The 17,780-nt window shown below is 34.4% G+C and overlaps 1 long non-coding RNA gene across 1 annotated transcript; it reads left to right on the top strand.

The window, feature by feature from the left end:
• Positions 1-5,326: 5,326 nt before the first annotated feature.
• Positions 5,327-15,798, top strand: LOC132681153 (uncharacterized). The gene is made up of 3 exons (XR_009610894.3): positions 5,327-5,532; positions 6,948-7,120; positions 15,510-15,798. It is a non-coding gene; the product is annotated as an uncharacterized LOC132681153 (long non-coding RNA).
• Positions 15,799-17,780: the final 1,982 nt, after the last annotated feature.

The raw sequence follows: 17,780 nt of genomic DNA, 5'->3' as shown, positions 1-17,780 counted from the left end.
TGGAAGCCTGAAGTTTAAGAGATTATCATTCTTTATTCTAACTCCAAGCCAGTTCTCTCTTCTTTGCTAACCGTATGGTAGGCATAATGAACACATTATTAACCTCCAATAAAAGATTTCCTTCCTAAAGACTCATTGGTTGATAGTATTAAAATAATAAGGAATTCAGAAATCAAGCTTCTGACACCTTTATGTTGTTGGCATGGAATTTAGAATTTTATTTTAAGTGGCTATTTTCCAAATAAAGCTCAGCGTGATGGAAAAATCAGTTCTGGGCTATATGCTTGAGGATTGTTTACTTGGTGGGTTAATCAGAAAGTTGTTTTTTTCCAAGGTTGGCTTCTCAGTGGGAGATCCCTGAAGGTTGGTATGGGTCCACAGGTCACAAAATAGTTTTAATAGCATATTCAACATAATGGAAGTGTCTTCTGAATTATTGGGCTAATATACCTATTGTTCATCTTCCTGATGGAAAAACTGAGAGATGATTTTGTAAATGCTTGTACATTAGAAGTATTATTGAAGGTTTGCAAACATATTAAAAAAGGGGGCCTGTCTTTTCTTAAAATTGTCTACTTAAAATTTTCCCCCTCTGCTTTGCCTATTTCATGATGTTTTTACTTCTCTTCTCCTTAGAGTCCCAAGGCCTGAGGTTCTATTCCGTTTCCTCTTCTTTCCATAAACAATTTTTCCAATTGGATTTGTCAATAAAGCAGGCAGTATTTATTTGATTTACTGATAATTTTTCAGAATTTTAGGTATGAAAAAGTTTTCTCACCGAAATTTAATTATCCTGATCATCAACTTTGTCCTTACTTTTGCTTAGACAAAATTTTCCCCATTTCCTAAATTTTTTTGTAGAGATAGAGCTAATTAATGATGCCAGAAACTTTTAAGGTGGTTCAATTGTACCTTTTGCTTTTCTCTAAATGATCTAATCCCAAAACTTGAAACATTGTTTAATCCTTCCTCCTTTTTAATACTCTCTAATTCTAAGTATCTTCAACTATATGATTGACTCAGGTTTAACTGTAATTAATTATAAATTTCACTTTTTTCATCTAAACGTGTAACTCCTTAAAGCCAGAGACCTCACTTTTTTTTCTGTGTTCCTCTTTTTATTCTTGTCACATATTAAGTGCCTGGTACCTTCAAAAGAGGAATGTTATACGTGGTTATTTGCTTAATGAGAAATAGTCATTCATATTTGTATTTATTTTTTAACGTTTATTCATTTTTTTGAGACAGAGAGAGACAGAGCATGAATGGGAGAAGGTCAGAGAGAGAGGAAGACACAGAATCTGAAACAGGCTCCAGGCTCTGAGCTGTCAGCACAGAGCCCGACGCGCGCCTCGAACTCACGGACCGCGAGATCATGACCTGAGCCGAAGTCGGACGCCCAACCGACTGAGCCACCCAGGCGCCCCATATTTGTATTTGTTAATAGCAACAATAAACACTTTCAACATTGATCCCATTATAAATGTTAGGCAAGTTAGAATAGTAACAGAACAATGCAAATTGTTTTACAGAAATGAGGATTACAGCACCTATTAATGCATAATAATGTGGAATGTGGACTGAAGATACTGGTAAATGATCTCAATCTCATTTTATCTTATTTCCTATTGCCTTGTTTACCCTGTCCCTTGGTATTTGAATAGGACATCAGTTGACTTTAATGACTAGTATTGCAGTTATCTTTTTACCCTTGATTAATTTTTTAAAAGACTATGCTCATTCTTTGAACAAAATGTCGTGATAGGGACATGTGTATCTTAAACTGCCCATATGTTACCAAAGCAGGTTTAGATTCTGTGCAGATTATTCCAAGCCTGTTATTTGACTAGGAAGATTTTGCAGACTTTAAGAGCAAAGCAATTATTGGATATGTATGCTCCAGAGTTGATGATAGGTTTTTGCTTAACATTTTACATGATATCTAAAGTGCCCTTAAATTTCAAAAGTGAACTTTTGAGTTCCTAGCCTGGTGATTAAGAAATCTATAAATGTCATATTTCATGAATAGATATGAATAATTATAACTTCTTATTGACAGTGACCTCAGTGATTTCCCCCAGTTGTTGGGCAGGCATCTAAAGGTTAGCTCTTTAAAGTTCAAAGCTGATTTAGGTGGTGAGACACTGTATTAGTTGTGTGAGTGCAGTTTTTATGTGGTGTGGGGCATTGGGAGAGAGCTTTGGAGCTAGAGTGCCTTGCCTTTGAAGCCTGTCTTTGCCACTCACAAACAATGTGGCAGGGCTACCAAATGATTTTGTATGTTTCCTTATTGGCAAAAAGGGAGAATAATAATAGTACTTCCCTCATAAGATTGTTATGAGCTTGAAATTAGATACTTAAAGTGCTCAGTTACCACTTAATAAAGATCAAACATTATTATTATTCTCTTTCTGTTATCTGTCTCTACTTATTTTTTTTTTATTTTTTTTTTTTTCATCTGCCTGACTTTAGCCAAGAAGTGCTGACCCTGAGGACCATTTCAGAGTCTACTCCAGAGAACTTCCTGTCTCTTCCCTTGCTACCTTTCCTCCTTTCCAAACTGGCAGTGGTATGGAATGCAATCTTTCTAATTTGTTTCCCCTTTCATTTTCAGAGTTTTGATCATATATCCTAAGAGAAAACAGAATTTAACAAATATGAGAGGTGATAAAGCTTAAATTCTACCAAGTTCTTAGAGTTATGATTTCCAGTGTAATTCTTATCTCCTTTATAAAAATGATTTCCATTCATTCAAGTTATTTAAAGGCAAAAACTGCCTGATTTTTCCTTCTTCTATGAAAACCCTTTTCCAGATGGACTAGTGTAGAGGGTGGTGAGCTTGTTTGATGAGACGATGTCTGTCTATTATAGATTTCTGCTTCGTGCAGGAATGGACCCTTTGGGGAATTCTTTGTAAACACAGTACCAAGTCTACTTATAATATTAATTTCTCAAATTCAAAAAAGTGCTCTTGGTTACTAGTATGGGATTTCTGATTTTAGTAAAAAACGTGTCACTGCAATTTGGTGTGGTGCCTATATTGAGAAAGTATGTGAAATTTGTCTTTTGTAAGGATATTGTTGAAGATGTTTTTCATTGCATTTTTTGCCCTCTTTTAAAAAGATTCTTAGAAAAAAAATTCCTGCTTTGCTTTAGTGTCAATTAAATTAATCAGTTATTGATTTATTTTCCTAAATAATCATTCTGTTTATCTTAGGAATTATACTATATATAACTGATAAGGCTCATCTTTTCTGACATTTTGCCTTTAAAAATTAACCTCATCTTTCTTTTTCTTTTTTGTATTTACATTTTGACTTAGGGACTTTGTATTTTAAATATCTTTATAAGCTACATTAAATATTTCCTGAAACCAAGGTAGTATAATAAAAGGTGATATGTTTTTAGGTATTAAAACTGTGGCATTCTAAACATCCTTTCTTTCCCCACAATAAAATTACAGCTCTCATTTGTTCATCTCTATACGTGCCACAGATTGTGCAAAATACTTGGTAAATCATCTCTTTTAATCCCCTTAGCAGTGCTATGTAGAGGGGTTTCCCCCTTTTCACAGGTGAGAAAACTGTTGAGAAGTTAAGATCATAAAATTAGTTAATTAGGAAATCATGTTTTGAACTCAGTTGGATCTAAAACTTACACCTTGTCCGTATCATTCCTAATTGAAGGTGAGTCGGTCCTCCATGTTTTAAAAACATTTAGGTCTTTTGTATGTCAAAGGAATAAATATGTTGGTTATCCAAATCTTCATTGGCAGTGGCACTTGAACAATGTCCTGGGCTTTTAAAATATGGTGAAATAATTTAGCATTATTATCAAATGTCAAATTACAGATTATGGAGGGCATAGCAGACATTTTTATTTGCAATCATCCCAAGATAATTTTACCTGAGCTGATTAAAAATTTGTAGAGTGGTCAGAGGAGATCATTAGCTACCTTGCTACAATTATAATTTTTATGAAACTGTGAAATTCAATACTTGCTTGTATGAAGACAGGTACTTTAAGGGGTCAGTTTTTATTGTTCTTGTTGGCTTTAAAAGTGAATGGCAAATTCATCTAAAAATGAGGTAATATACTTGAGTGTTGCCACTTGCTGTACCTGAAAACTAGAATGATTTGTGTTAGCCAGACCTCCAGGTTATACTGAGTAATTTTAAAAGAGAGGAGGGAAGGGCAGCCTGCTTTCTTCTGCCCTTGACTGAAAAGTCCAAATATCTGTTTTCTTTATTTTCAAGTACACTTTATGGACTTTCTACAGAATATTAAGTGACAAGAAGGTTCTTTTTTTCTTTTTGTTCCCAATTCCTTTTATTTATTTATTTATTTTCCTAACACTTTTGGAAAGCATTCTCCTTCCAGGCATTTAAGAGCCTTTTTGGCATCTGATGTTGCCAGTGTTAACACTGGCAATTGGTGCAATTTACAATAGTGCATTAAATATAAATCTCATTTTACATCACTTGCATAAAGTTGATTTGTGGTAAAAGTTTGCTAGTAATGATAGATGTATATCATGAATTACTGCATGTTCAGTCTATGCACTTGAACTATATGGAAGTAAGCAATTATATGTTTACTTAAGAAATGTTAATGTGTCTCTACAACTTAATTTTGTCATGTCTTTGTCAACTTTGTAAAAGGCCATGGTGAGTTTCTATGTCCTTGAGTTAGGTCATTTCCTTTCTGGGAAAGAGACTCTGAGCAATTAGAATAAATGTTTTTAAGCCCTTTTTAGAATTTTAAATTAACTTCTGACAATAAACCTTTTTCATCTGGGTAACTTCTCAGCCTTGAGATTTTTGGGGGCATGCCTTATTTCCCTTTGTGTGATTAGAACATTGTTTGTAGAATATGTGAGCATGTAACAGTTTATCTTAGATGTTTTGGGGCCCTTTGAAGAGTACAGAGGAGCATAATATTTTCTAAGTTTTTTTGGTGTCTTTCCTTGAATGGGTGCATTTGTTTTGGTGTCAGCTGTACCATATTTGATTTTAGTCTAACTGGTGTTTCATTGGCTCTGGCCTCTGCACAGTTCTGTTTCCCTTAGAACACTCACCTTCAGTGAGTCTAACTTTTCTCTTTTGAGTCTTTAGTTCTCTAGAGACTCTGTGGCTTCTCATTTATTTTTTGTTGTTCTAGGGTCGGTGCCTTTACCAAATTAGGTATTTCCCCCAGATCAACCTTGCTTTTAAAAATAGAAGGTGAAAGTGATACTGTCTTCCAATCTTTCTTAACTTCAGTTGAGGCTTGTGTGAGAGAAGTAAGCCTTTCTGAAAATGATTTGAGGGCTTGTTTTATCAAGTCTCCCAAGAGTGATACTTAGGTAGTACTTTTGTGGATGCATAAGAGAGAAGTTAATTAATTATATCCAAAGGATGCCTTTGGCATTAGGGCTTAATTTACTTGTAGGACTCCAGTGGAGAAGGACACTAAGACTTGCTTTGAATATACCAAACAAAGGATGGCAAAGGATGGATGACTGACACTCTTTCAGTGCCTACGTTGCAGAAGGTAATGCACGAAGACTTTTAAATATATTCTCTCACTTAATATGAGGCTTGACTTGAAAAGCTAGGCCACTGGCAATGCTTCTATTAGAACTTTCCTAATCTTTTTTTTTCTTTTTAAAGGCTTATGGGAGACCCAGGCTAGGTTGAGTATGTTTGATTCCTCTTGTAGCTAGAATGATAAAATAAAGCCCCTGGTAACTTTAATACCCCCAGTTATATCAGTGGATAGATTATCTAGACAGAAAATCATTAGTGAGACATCAGCCTTAAATGAACATTAGACCAGATGGACTTAATAGACATATATAGAACATTCCATCCAAAAGCAACAGAATACACATTCTTCTCAAGTGCACATGGAACATTCTCCAGGATAGGACATATGTTAGGCCACAGAACAAGTCTCATTACACTTAAGGAGACTGAAATCATATCAAACATCTTTTCACAGTGGTATGATTCAAGAAATCAGTTACAAAAAGAAAATGAAAAATCACAAATATGTGGGATTAAACAACATGCTACTGAATAACCAGTGGGTGAACAAAGAAATAAAATACAACTGAAAATGGAAATACAACTTACCAAAATCTATGGGATGCGGCAAAAGCAGTTCTGTGAGGGAAGTTCATAGCAATACAGGCCTAGCTCAAGAAACAAGACCAATCTTAATAATATAAGAGAGGAAATAAATGAGATAGGGATTAAAAGACAATATAAAAAGATCAATGAAATTAAGAACTGGTTCTTTGAAAAGATAAACAGAATTGGCAAATAAATAAAATGAGAAATGAGAGAGGAGAAGTTACAACTGATACCACAGAAATACTAAGGATTATGAGATTATTATGAATAATGATAGGCCAACAAATTATACAACCTAGAAGAAAGGGATATATTTCTAGAAACATACAATAATTAATACATTAATGAGAGAAGTTAAAGAATACACAAATAAATGGAAAGATAGTCCATGCTCATGGACTGGAAGAATTAATATTGTTAAGATGGTCATACTATTATGACTATATTATAAAACTAAGTAATCAAAATAGTCTGTCAATTATTATACCTTTGTAATATAGTGGATATATGGAAATGTACTTTGGTGCAGCCACTATTGAAAGCAGCACAATATTCTTTTGGATTTTAGGGATTTAGTGCAGTTTCAACATATGATCTAAATTGTCATTGTAGTTCACCACCTTGCGTTTTGTTTTAAAGACACAGAGGCTTAAAATGAGGTTCTTCTCTCAAAAAAAAAAAAAAAAAAAAAAAAAAGGAAGTTGATGGCAATGTGGAACTATATTTAGAGCAATCTATTGGTCCTTCAGTGGAATCTATCCTATTGGTAAAATGTAGAGTAGGCTTAAAATGTTTTCTTTTTAATATTTTAATTTTAATTTTAATTTATAGAAAGAGAAATTGAGCATGTGAGCAAGGAAGATGGGAAGAGGGATAGAGAGAGAGAATCCCAAGCAGGCTCCATCTCTAACATGGAGCCCTATGCAGGGCTTGGTTTCACCACTCTGGGATCATGACCTGAGCTGGAATCAAGAGTCAGACACTCAATCGACTGAGCCACTGAGGTACCCCCATATGTTTGTTTGTTTGTTTGTTTTTAAGTTAAATATCATTCCACTGACTCCACAGTAATAAAAATAAAAATTTTGCTTAATCATAAAACTTCACTTACTAGATTCAACTCACGTATATGATAAACTCTTAATTCCTATAGGGTAAATACTTTGGGAAATGAAAAGTTCCCTTGAACTGGTTGGTATTATACTAGCATATTCCTTCTAACTAAGTACAACTTCCACAAAGTTCTATGGCAGAGAAGTTTGGATGCTGCAGCTTATAGGCACATTATTAAAGAATCTCTGCAAAACAATATAACTTCATAGAGTTCCAAATAAATTTAAGATATTCATAGCACTCTTGCTACCCATCTAGCCACTACTCTTTCTGTTTAATTAACACTTACTATTGAGAATCCATGAGATTCAGGGTTATGGAGCAATCCTGATCAGAAAGTGTTTAGGATGAATGAAAAGACAGTCCATTTGTTTGAGACATGGTAGTTTAGTTTCACTCAGAAAGTGAAGAGTATGCCAAAATCTCAAGTGCCACTGTCAATGGCATATATATTTTTTGGTATTAACCTGTAATGTCTTGAGTGTTCCCAGTTGAAAAATTGTTTCCGTATTATATCAAGCTCAAAAATCCTCAAAATCTTGGCATCTTACTTGATTAATATTACTTAGCCATAAAAAAAGGACGAGATTGTGCCATTTGTGACAACATGGATGGACCTAGAGGATATTATCCTAGGTGAAGTAAGTCAGGCTGAAAAAGACAAATACCATATGATTTCACTTACATGGGTAATCTAAAAAAAAAAAAAAAAAAAGAGAGAGAGAGAGAGAGAGAGAGAGAATAAACAAACAAAAAGCAGAATGAGAACTAAAAATACAGAGAACAAACTAAGGGCTGCCAGAGGGGAGGGGGAACTGGGCAAAATGGGTAAAGGGGAGTGGGAGACACAAGCTTCCAGTTATAGATGAATAAGTCATGGGAATAGAAGACACAGCATAAGGAATATTGTTAACGATATTTTAATAGTGTTGCATAGTGACAGAAAGCAGCTGTACTTGTAGTGAGTATAGCGTGGTGTATAAATTTGTCCTATCACTATGTTATACACTTAAAACGAAGGTATCATTTTGTGTCAATTATACCCAAATAAAAACATTGGAAAACAAAACAGAACAAATAAAATTAAACTCATAGATACAGAGAACAGAATGGTGGGTGCGGGGGGGAAGGGGACTTGGAAGGAGAGTGAAATGTGTAAAGGGGGTCAAGAGATACAGATATCCAGCTATAAAGTGAATAAGTCATGGATGTGTAACGTACAGCATAGTGTCTATATCAATAGTATTGTAGTGCATATTTGAAATTACCAAGAGAGTAAATCTTAAAATCTTGTTTCTCATCACAGGAAAAAAAACTTCACTTTTTTGTAATTTTGTATAGTACAGTATAATACAGATGGTAACTAGACTTATTTTGTGGTGATCATTTCACTGTGTATACAAATATACAGGTATATGTTGTATACCTGAAAATAACATAATATTACATGTCACTTATACCTCAATTTAAAAAATGTAAAAAAACAAAAACAAAACAAAACAAAAGCTCAAAGACCCTCAGACCCTTTAGCTGCTTGATAGTAGCATATGTGTCCATTTGTACTGTTATTTTTCCTTAGCACCTAGAGTTCCTGGCCTATTATAAGTGTACAATAAATATTTTTTAGTAAAAGTAAAATGTAATCTAATGATTTTTAATACTCCCTAAGATAGTTTTATATACTTTCACTTGAAATCTGTGGGAATTTTAAATAAGTTATGAGTCTGGCTATGATCTCACTGACACCTCAGATCTTCATTGACATGAGTAAAGATCCAGAAGATGCTGAATGGAATGGATATGAGTGGATTTGTTTTGTGAACTTATGGGTGAGAGAGGCAACTATCAAAAGGAGCACATATTGTTTGCCATAGGTCTCTTTCAAGAAGCTGGGATGTCCTGCTTCTCCGGCCTTTGGCTGATTCTGCAGCAGATGAGTTGAAGCAGAAATTATAACAGGACATGTTTCCTGTTAGGAGCTATCATGAGTCACTGCATTTATTGGGAAGAAATTGTTCACAGTAATTTGAAGACCTTGATATAAGAGTGATCGTCACTGACACAGGAATGCATGAAATAAAGAACTTGGTACCATTTCTAGTACCATTTGAAAATAATTGGGTTTAGAATGACATCAGAGATGTTTTTCTACATTAAGTGTTCTAAGAACAATGTGACTTCAGTGACAGGGACTCCAATGAAAACCTGAAGTCATTTAGAAAATGTACCATGGCTTTGACAAGCATAAAGACTTATATATAATCCCAAATGTTACACAGCTGTTTCTAAAAAGTAGTAAGTGTAATATTATTGTCCTAATTATCTTTTTCCCCCCAAGAATGTGGTATTATATGGCATCCCTTACAATTAACTATGCTTAGTTGAAATCAGTATGCCAACCCTATAACGTTATATACAATGCCATTAGTTGTGTTATGAATAAATGTACCAAACAAGGAAACACACACATATTTTAAAAAAATGAAAGAAAAAAAAAGAGGTTGAAGTGTTGACAGGGGTGAATGGAGGTAGAAGATGAGGACACAGGAGGCAGATACACAGGATAATGGTGAAATTCTAAACCCTTGTGGAAAAAAAAAAAAAAAAGAAATCTTGAGGAGCTCTAGTTCTCCTCATACTATAGAACTGAGGGTTCAAAGGTGTACTACCTAAATCTCAGAAATTAGAGAACCTCCAGCTGATGTCTGGGTAACATTAGTCAGCATCTCAAGTTATATGCTCCCAATGTTGTACCAACTTCTCCCTCAGTCCCCATTGAAATCCTACCATACATCCCAACACGTATACCAAAGCCTAGGACTCATTCTTGACTATGTTTTTCCTCTTACCTTCAATAACCAACCCAAAAGGAATTCTGTATTTGTTTCCAAAATAAGCTTTGAAGTCATTTACTTGTCTTCTATATCACTACTATTCCTGATCCTAGAACACCATCATTTCCTTCCTGGATAACTGCAAGAATTGTAATCTCCATTCTAACCACCCTTTCACCACTCTTGCCATGCTCCTTCCATAGCAGAGTGATCTATGAAAACAGTAAATAAAATCAAGTCTCTGTTTAAAAATCCTCTAGTGAGTTCCCATAAATCTGAGGATGGAATGCAAACTCCTGCAGTGGTGGAGAGTAGCTGGCCCCTCACCCAGTACCACTTGCTCTCAGTAGGCTTCTACCACCCTGCCTGCCTATTCCTGAGAGGTGCCAAGATTTCTCCCGCCTTAGGGTTTTTGTTCTTGCTGCTCCTGGACATGTCTTTCTCCTTCTCATTCCATCCCCATCTTCTCATCCTTCCATGTAGGTTCAAATATCCCTCCTTGTGGAGGTCTTCCCTTTCTATTCTATTGAAAATTGTCCCTGTTTACCACATTGCTTTATTTATTTATTTATTTATTTATTTATTTATTTATTTATTTATTTATTTTTTGTAGCACTTGTTAAGATTTATAACTTACTTACATGCTATTTCTCTTCTGATCAGAGATGGGAGCCTGTGGCTTTTTCACAGTTGTATTCCCATTGCCATTTTATAATAAGCACCCCATACATATTGCTTGAGTGAAAAAGATTCTTTATTTGGATGTCCTTTTGTGCCTTTGAAAACCACTGGCTTCCCACTTGTCTCTTCCTATGGCTCAGAGAAATCCATGGGCCTATCCCATATTTTGACTTTCATATAGATCTTTTCTGCTTTCCACACCAAACGAACTTCCTAAAAATTGAGTCATGTAAATAGACCTCTGATAGGGTGGGGAGCAATTCTTCTTATTGCCATAAGGGTCCAGCCATGGCTGAATCCTAGTAGGCACACAGATTGGGCTGAAATGGGCTGTTGATGTATTTGTCCTTGAAGTCTGTGCCAGTTAATCATTCTTCACCTCCAAAGTTAAGTGACTTTTCAAAAATATGACATATAGGGGCGCCTGGGTGGCGCAGTCGGTTAAGCGTCCGACTTCAGCCAGGTCACGATCTCGCGGTCCGTGAGTTCGAGCCCCGCGTCAGGCTCTGGGCTGATGGCTCGGAGCCTGGAGCCTGTTTCCGATTCTGTGTCTCCCTCTCTCTCTGCCCCTCCCCCGTTCATGCTCTGTCTCTCTCTGTCCCAAAAATAAATACAAAACGTTGAAAAAAAAAAAAATTTAAAAAAAAAAAAAATATATGACATATAACTTAGAGAGTCCTGAGAAGGAAAAATAAAACTGTATCGTCCTTCCTGAAATCAGTTTTAATCAGAGAGAAGTTAGTAGAACTCTAGACGGTGAAATGCATTTTCTTGTGGATCTGCAATTCTAATAGTTTTTTCTATTTTTTTTTATTGAGGTATAATTGAAAAATGAAATAGTAAGATAAATTGCATATCATGATGATTTTATATGTATAAACTGTGAAAGGACTCCCTCTATTAAGTTTAATCAACAGATCCATTGCCTTATATATTGGCCTTTTTGTGTGTGTGTGAAGTTCTACTCTTACCACATCCAATTATACAATACAATGTTATCAACTACAGTCATTGAGTTACATATTAGATACTAAGATTTTATTTATCTAATAACTGAAAGTTTGTATTACTTTTCTACCAACATTCCCTTATTTCCTCCAGCCCCCAGACCCTGGCAAGTGCTTTTCTATTCTCTGTTCCTATGAGTTTGACTTTTGACTTTTTTTTTTTTTTTTTTAGGTTTGATTGTAAGTGATACCATGCGATGTTTATCCTTCTCTCTCTGGCTTATTGCACCTCACACAATGGCCTCAAGATCTATCTAAGTTTTCACATGTGGCAGGATTTCCTTCTTTTTAAAGACTGTGTAATATTCCATTGTATGTATATACTACAATTTCTTTATCCATTCACCCATGGCTGGAAATATAGGCTGTTTCCATGGTTTAGCTATTGTAAATAATAGTGATGAACATGGCAGTACCGATTATCTCTTTCAGATAATGGTTTCATTACCCTTGGTTATATACTCAGAAGTGGGGTTTCTGGATTGTGTGGTAGTTCTGTTTTTATTTCTTGAGGAACCCCTATACGGTTTTCCATAGTGTCTATACCAATTTACATTCCTCCCACCAACAATGTACATAGTTCCCCTTCTCTCCACATCCTCACTAGCATTTGTTATTTCTTGTCTTTTTTATGATAGCCATTCTAACAGGTGTGAGCTGATATGTCATTGCAGTTTGACTTGCATTTGCCTGATTATTAGTGATGTTGAATAACTTTTCATGTACCTTTTGGCCATCTGTATTTTGTATTTTTTTATTTTTAGGAAAGTATTTATTCATATTCTTTGTCCATTTTTTAATTGGGTTGTATGTTGTGTTGCTATAAGTTCCTGTTGTATTTCGGATATTAATCCATTATCAGATATGTGGTTTGCAAATACTTTCTCTCATTCCATAGGTAGCCTTTTCACTTTGTTGATGGTTTCTTTTGTTGTGCAGAAACTTTTTAGTTGAATGTAGTCCTGCTTATTTATTTGTGGTTTTGTTCCTTTGCTTATGGTGTCAAATCCAAAACATCATTGCCAAGACGGATGTCAAGGAGCTTAACCTCTGTGTTTTCTTTTGGGTGCTTTATGATTTTAGGTCTTATGTTCAAGTCTTTAATCTACTTTCAGTAGATTTTTGTGTATGGTATAAGATAGAGGTCCAGTTTCATTCTTTTATATATGGCTACCAGTTTTCCCAACACCATTTTTTGAAAAGACTGTCCATTTTCCATTGTATATTCTTGGTTCCTTTGTTACAAATTAATTGATTATATATGCCTGGCCTGTATCTGGGTTCTCTATTTTGCTCTATTGATCTATGTGTCTGTTTGTATGCCAATACCACACTGTTTTGATTACTATAGCTTTGTAATATAGTTCAAAATCTGGAAGTTTAATACCTCAAGCTTTGTTTTTCTTTCTTAAGATTTCTTTGGCTATTTGGTATATTTTATGGTTCCATACTAATTTTAGGATTGTTTTTTCCATTTCTGTGAAAAATGTCATTGAAATTTTGATAAGGATTGCATTGATTTTGTAGATTGCTTTGGGTAGTAGGGACAATTTAACAATATTAATTCTTCTAATCCATGAGCATGGACTATCTTTCCACTTATTTGTGTCTTCTTTAATTTCTTTCATCAGTGTCTTATGGTTTTCAGTATACAGGTCTTTCTCTTCACAGTTAAATTTATTTCTATGTATTTTATTCTTCTTGATGCAGTTGTAAATTGGAATGTTTAATTTCTCCTTCTGGTAGTCCATTGTTGGTGTATAAAAACACAATTGTTTTTTGTATATTGCTTTTGTGTCCTGCAATGTTACTGAATTCGCTGATTAGTTCTAACAGTTTTTTGGTGGAATCTTCAGGATTTTCTATATATAATACCATCTACAGATAGAAACAGCTTTAATGCTTTCTTTCCTCTTGTATGCCTATTATTTCTTTGTCTTGCCCAAGTCCTCTGCTCGGGACTTCCAGTACTGTGTTGAATAAAAATGACAATCCCTGTTTTGTTCTTGGTCTTAGAAGAAAAACTTTTATCTTTTTATAAGTGGGTATCATATTAGTCCTGGGCTTGTCATATATAACCTTTATTGTGTTGAAGTATGTTCCCTTTATACGCATTTTGTTGAGAGTGATTTATTTTAATCATAAATGGATGTTGATGATGTCAAATGCTTTTTCTTCATCTACTGAGATGATCATATGATTTTTATCCTTCATGTTGTTAATGCACTGCATCATATAATTGATTTGCAGATGTTGAACCATCCTTGCATCCTGGGAACGAATACCACTTGATCATGGTGTATGATCTTTTTAATGTACTGTTGAAGTTTTTTTCCTAATATTTTGCTGAAAACTTTTTTTTATCTGCCTTTTTATCCTCATCTTGTCTCACTCTCTTTTTTTAAATTTAAGTATAATTGACATGTGTTACATTAGTTTCAGTATACAACATAGTAATTTGACAATTCTGTATGTTATACTATACTCACCATGGTAAGTGTAGTTACATCTATCACCGTACAATGTTATTAAAATATTATACACTGTATTCCCTACATGGTACTTTGTATCTCCATGGCTTATTTATTTCATAACTGGAAGTTTGTACCTTTTAATCCCCTTTATCTATTTTGCCCATCCCTTAGTCCTCTCCCCTCTGGCAACCACTAATTTGTTCTCTGTATTTATGATTCTGTCTCTGTTTGTTTCTCTGTTCGTTTGTTTTGTTTTTTAGATTCCACATATAAATGATATCATATGGTGTTTCTCTTTTACTTATTTCACTTACCATAATACCCTCCAGGTTTATTTTTGCTGAGTATTTTTACATCTATATTCATTAGGGATATTGGCCTGTATTTGTTTGTTTGTTTGTTTGTTTGTTTTTGTTTTGTTTTCCTCATACATTCTGTGTATGGCTTTGTTATCAGGGTAATGTTGTCCTCATATAATGAGTTCGTAAGTTTTTTCCTCAAATATTGGTATTTGTTCGTTTTTAAAATGTTTCGTAGAATTCACCAGTGAAGACACTGGTACTGGATTTTTCTTTCTTGGGAGTTGTTTGATTACTGATTCAATAGTAATTTGTCTATTCATATGTTCTCTTTCTTCATGATTCAGTATTGGTAGGTTGCATCATTTTCAGAATATATCCATTTCTCCTAGGTTGTTCAATTCATTGGTGTATAATTGTTTATAACAGTATCTTATCATTCTTTGTATTTCTGTGATCTTGGTTGTAATGTTTTCACTTTCATCTATAATTTTATTTGAGTCCTCTTTTCTTGCTTAGTCTAGCTAAACGTTTGTCTGGTTTGTTTATCATTTAAAAACTTTTTATTCTTTCCATAAATTTTGGTGTGTTGTGTTTCCATTTCATTTGTTTCAAATATTTTTTTTATCTCTCTTTTGATTTTTTTCTTTGACTCATTGGTTATCAGGAGCATGTTGTTTAATCTCTACATATTTGTGAATTTTCCAGTTTTTTTTTTTTCATAATTGATTGGTAGTTTCACACCTTTGTGGTTGGAAAAGATGCTTGATATGACTTCAGTCTTAAATTTATTGACTAAATTTAGTGGACTAAATTTTGTGGACTAAAATATTATCTATCCTGGAGAATGTCCCATTTGCACTTGAGAAGGATGTGTATTAGAATTGAATGGAATTGAATGGAATATTCTGTATATGTCTGTTAGGTCATCAAGCCTAACATATAATTTTTTAAAAAATTTTTTTAATGTTTATTTTTGAGACAGATACAGAGCATGAACAGAGGAGGGACAGAGAGAGGGAGACACAGAATCTGAAGCAGGCTCCAGGTTCCGAGCTGTCAGCACAGAGCCCAACATGGGGCTTGAACTCATGGACCGCAAGATCATGACCTGAGACGAGGTCAGATGCTTAACCGACTGGGCCACCCAGGTGCCCAGAGCCTAACATATAATTTAAGTTTAATGTTTCCTTATTGACTTTCCACCTGGATTATCTATCCAATGTTGAATGTGGGGTATTAAAGTCTCCTGCTGTTATTGCATTGTTGTTTCTCTCTTCAGATCTTGTAATATTTGCTTTATGTATTTAGCTGCTCCTATTTTTGCATGCATAAATATATACAAATACATCCTCTTAGTGAATTGACTCCTTTATTATTATATAATGACCTTCTTTGTCTCTTGTTACAGTGAATCTATTTTGTTTGGTATCAATATAGCTATCCCTGAATTCTTCTGGTTTCCATTTTCATGGAATGTCTTTTTCTATACCTTCACTTTTAGTCTGTTTGTTCTTAAAATTGAAGTGATTCTCTTGTATACAGCATATAGTTGGGACTTGTTTTTTATCTGGTTAGCCACTTTGTATCTTTTGGTTGAAGAATTTAGTTCATTTACATTTGAAGTCATTATTGATAAGAATGGACTTACTATTGCCATTTTGCTAATAATTTTCTGGTTGCTTTGTAATTCATTGTTCATTTTTTTTTAAATCTCTCTCCCTTTTTTTAATGTTTATTTATTTTGAGAGAGAGACAGAGACAGAGAGAGAGAATCCCAAGTAGGTACCACGCTGTTAGTGCTGAGCCCAATGCAGGACTCAATTCCACATACTGTGTAATCATAACCTGAGCTGAAATCAAGGGTTGGATACTTAACCAACTGAACCCCAGGCATCCCATTTTTTATCTCTTGTTTTCTTCTGTGATTTTCTTTCTTTTCTTCCTCCTCCCCATTCTCCCCCTCTTCTTCTTCTTCTCCTCCTTTTCTATAGTGCTATGCTTTGATTCCTTTCTCTTTTATCTTTTGTGTATCTACTACTGTTTTTTGCTTCATGGTTACCATAAACTTTACACAAAACATCTTATATTATAAACATCTTATATTTATACATAAAACATCTTATATTTATAACAGTCTATTTTAAACTAATAATTTAACTTCAAATACACACAAAAACTGTTGCTTAACCAACTGATCCTCCCAGGTGCCCCCTCTGCATCTTCTTCACACCCTTTTCTCTCAAAATTATCTTGCCGTGAGAAACTTCAAGTTTCTAGGGGAAAAACTCTATTTTTTTCAGGAGAGTTCTGAGACATGTCTGACAAGAAAAAAAGTGGCTTTTTAATCAGAGTATACATTTGCAAATCTACAAATATTAGTTTTTCTTTTGTTTGGGTCACAGGTTGTTCTTTTCTACTCTTTCTTCTTTTTGCCGAAACCAATGCCTTGGGTGTAAGTAAGGCTTTCAAGACGTTTTATGTTCCTTTGTGAGATGCTTTGGAGTTAATATATACCCCTTATGTGACAGGCCTGGTTACAAGAGAAATCATTATAATTTTTCTGTGTCTGGGGCCTGACTCTTGCTTGTTGTCTTAATGTTTCCGAAGCTCTAATCTGAAATACACTGATATACTTATTTGGTATGTAGAGTCCTCTGTGCCTTGCTTCTCGTAGTATCTTATCTTTCATCCACTTGTCTAGAAAAATTACTATGGAGTCCAGTGGGTGTGCTTCAAGCTTTCCCATAAAAACTCACTGTTTGGAGTTTTACTCTGAGGGGGATTTGCAAGATTAGGGATAACCAGGTTGGCAAGAAAACTGTAGTTTTATTTGTTTGTTCTTTCAATCCACAAAAACTCTAGAAATTCTTCCTTTTTACAGTTTTTCAAATTTAAGAGTAACTGTTTCTCTATTGAACATTTTCATCATTTACTTTTCTTCTAATTGCCTTGTTCTGTCCTTCTCTTCTTTTCTCCCCTTTCCTTCAAAACTTGCATTGGCATTGCTTTGTGTCAAACAGTATATGATTTTAAATATAGCCAAATGTTTAATGGTTAGGTTGAATAGCTTCAGATACCATCTTTCATCTGTGTTGCTGAATGAAGCTTTAACAGAGCTGTTTATAAATGTTCTGCTAGCTTTTCTCTTTTCTGGCTTTTTCTTTCTAGAGTTACCCAGTTGGATTTATATATATTTATTATATCTTCCAACTCTTGCTGACTGGACTTCTGGTTTCAGATGCTACCCATGGTT

This window comes from Panthera onca, chromosome A1 (assembly GCF_046562875.1).
Source record: "Panthera onca isolate mPanOnc1 chromosome A1, mPanOnc1 haplotype 2, whole genome shotgun sequence".
Lineage (NCBI taxonomy): Eukaryota > Metazoa > Chordata > Mammalia > Carnivora > Felidae > Panthera > Panthera onca.
This window is presented reverse-complemented; position numbering and strand designations above follow the sequence as displayed.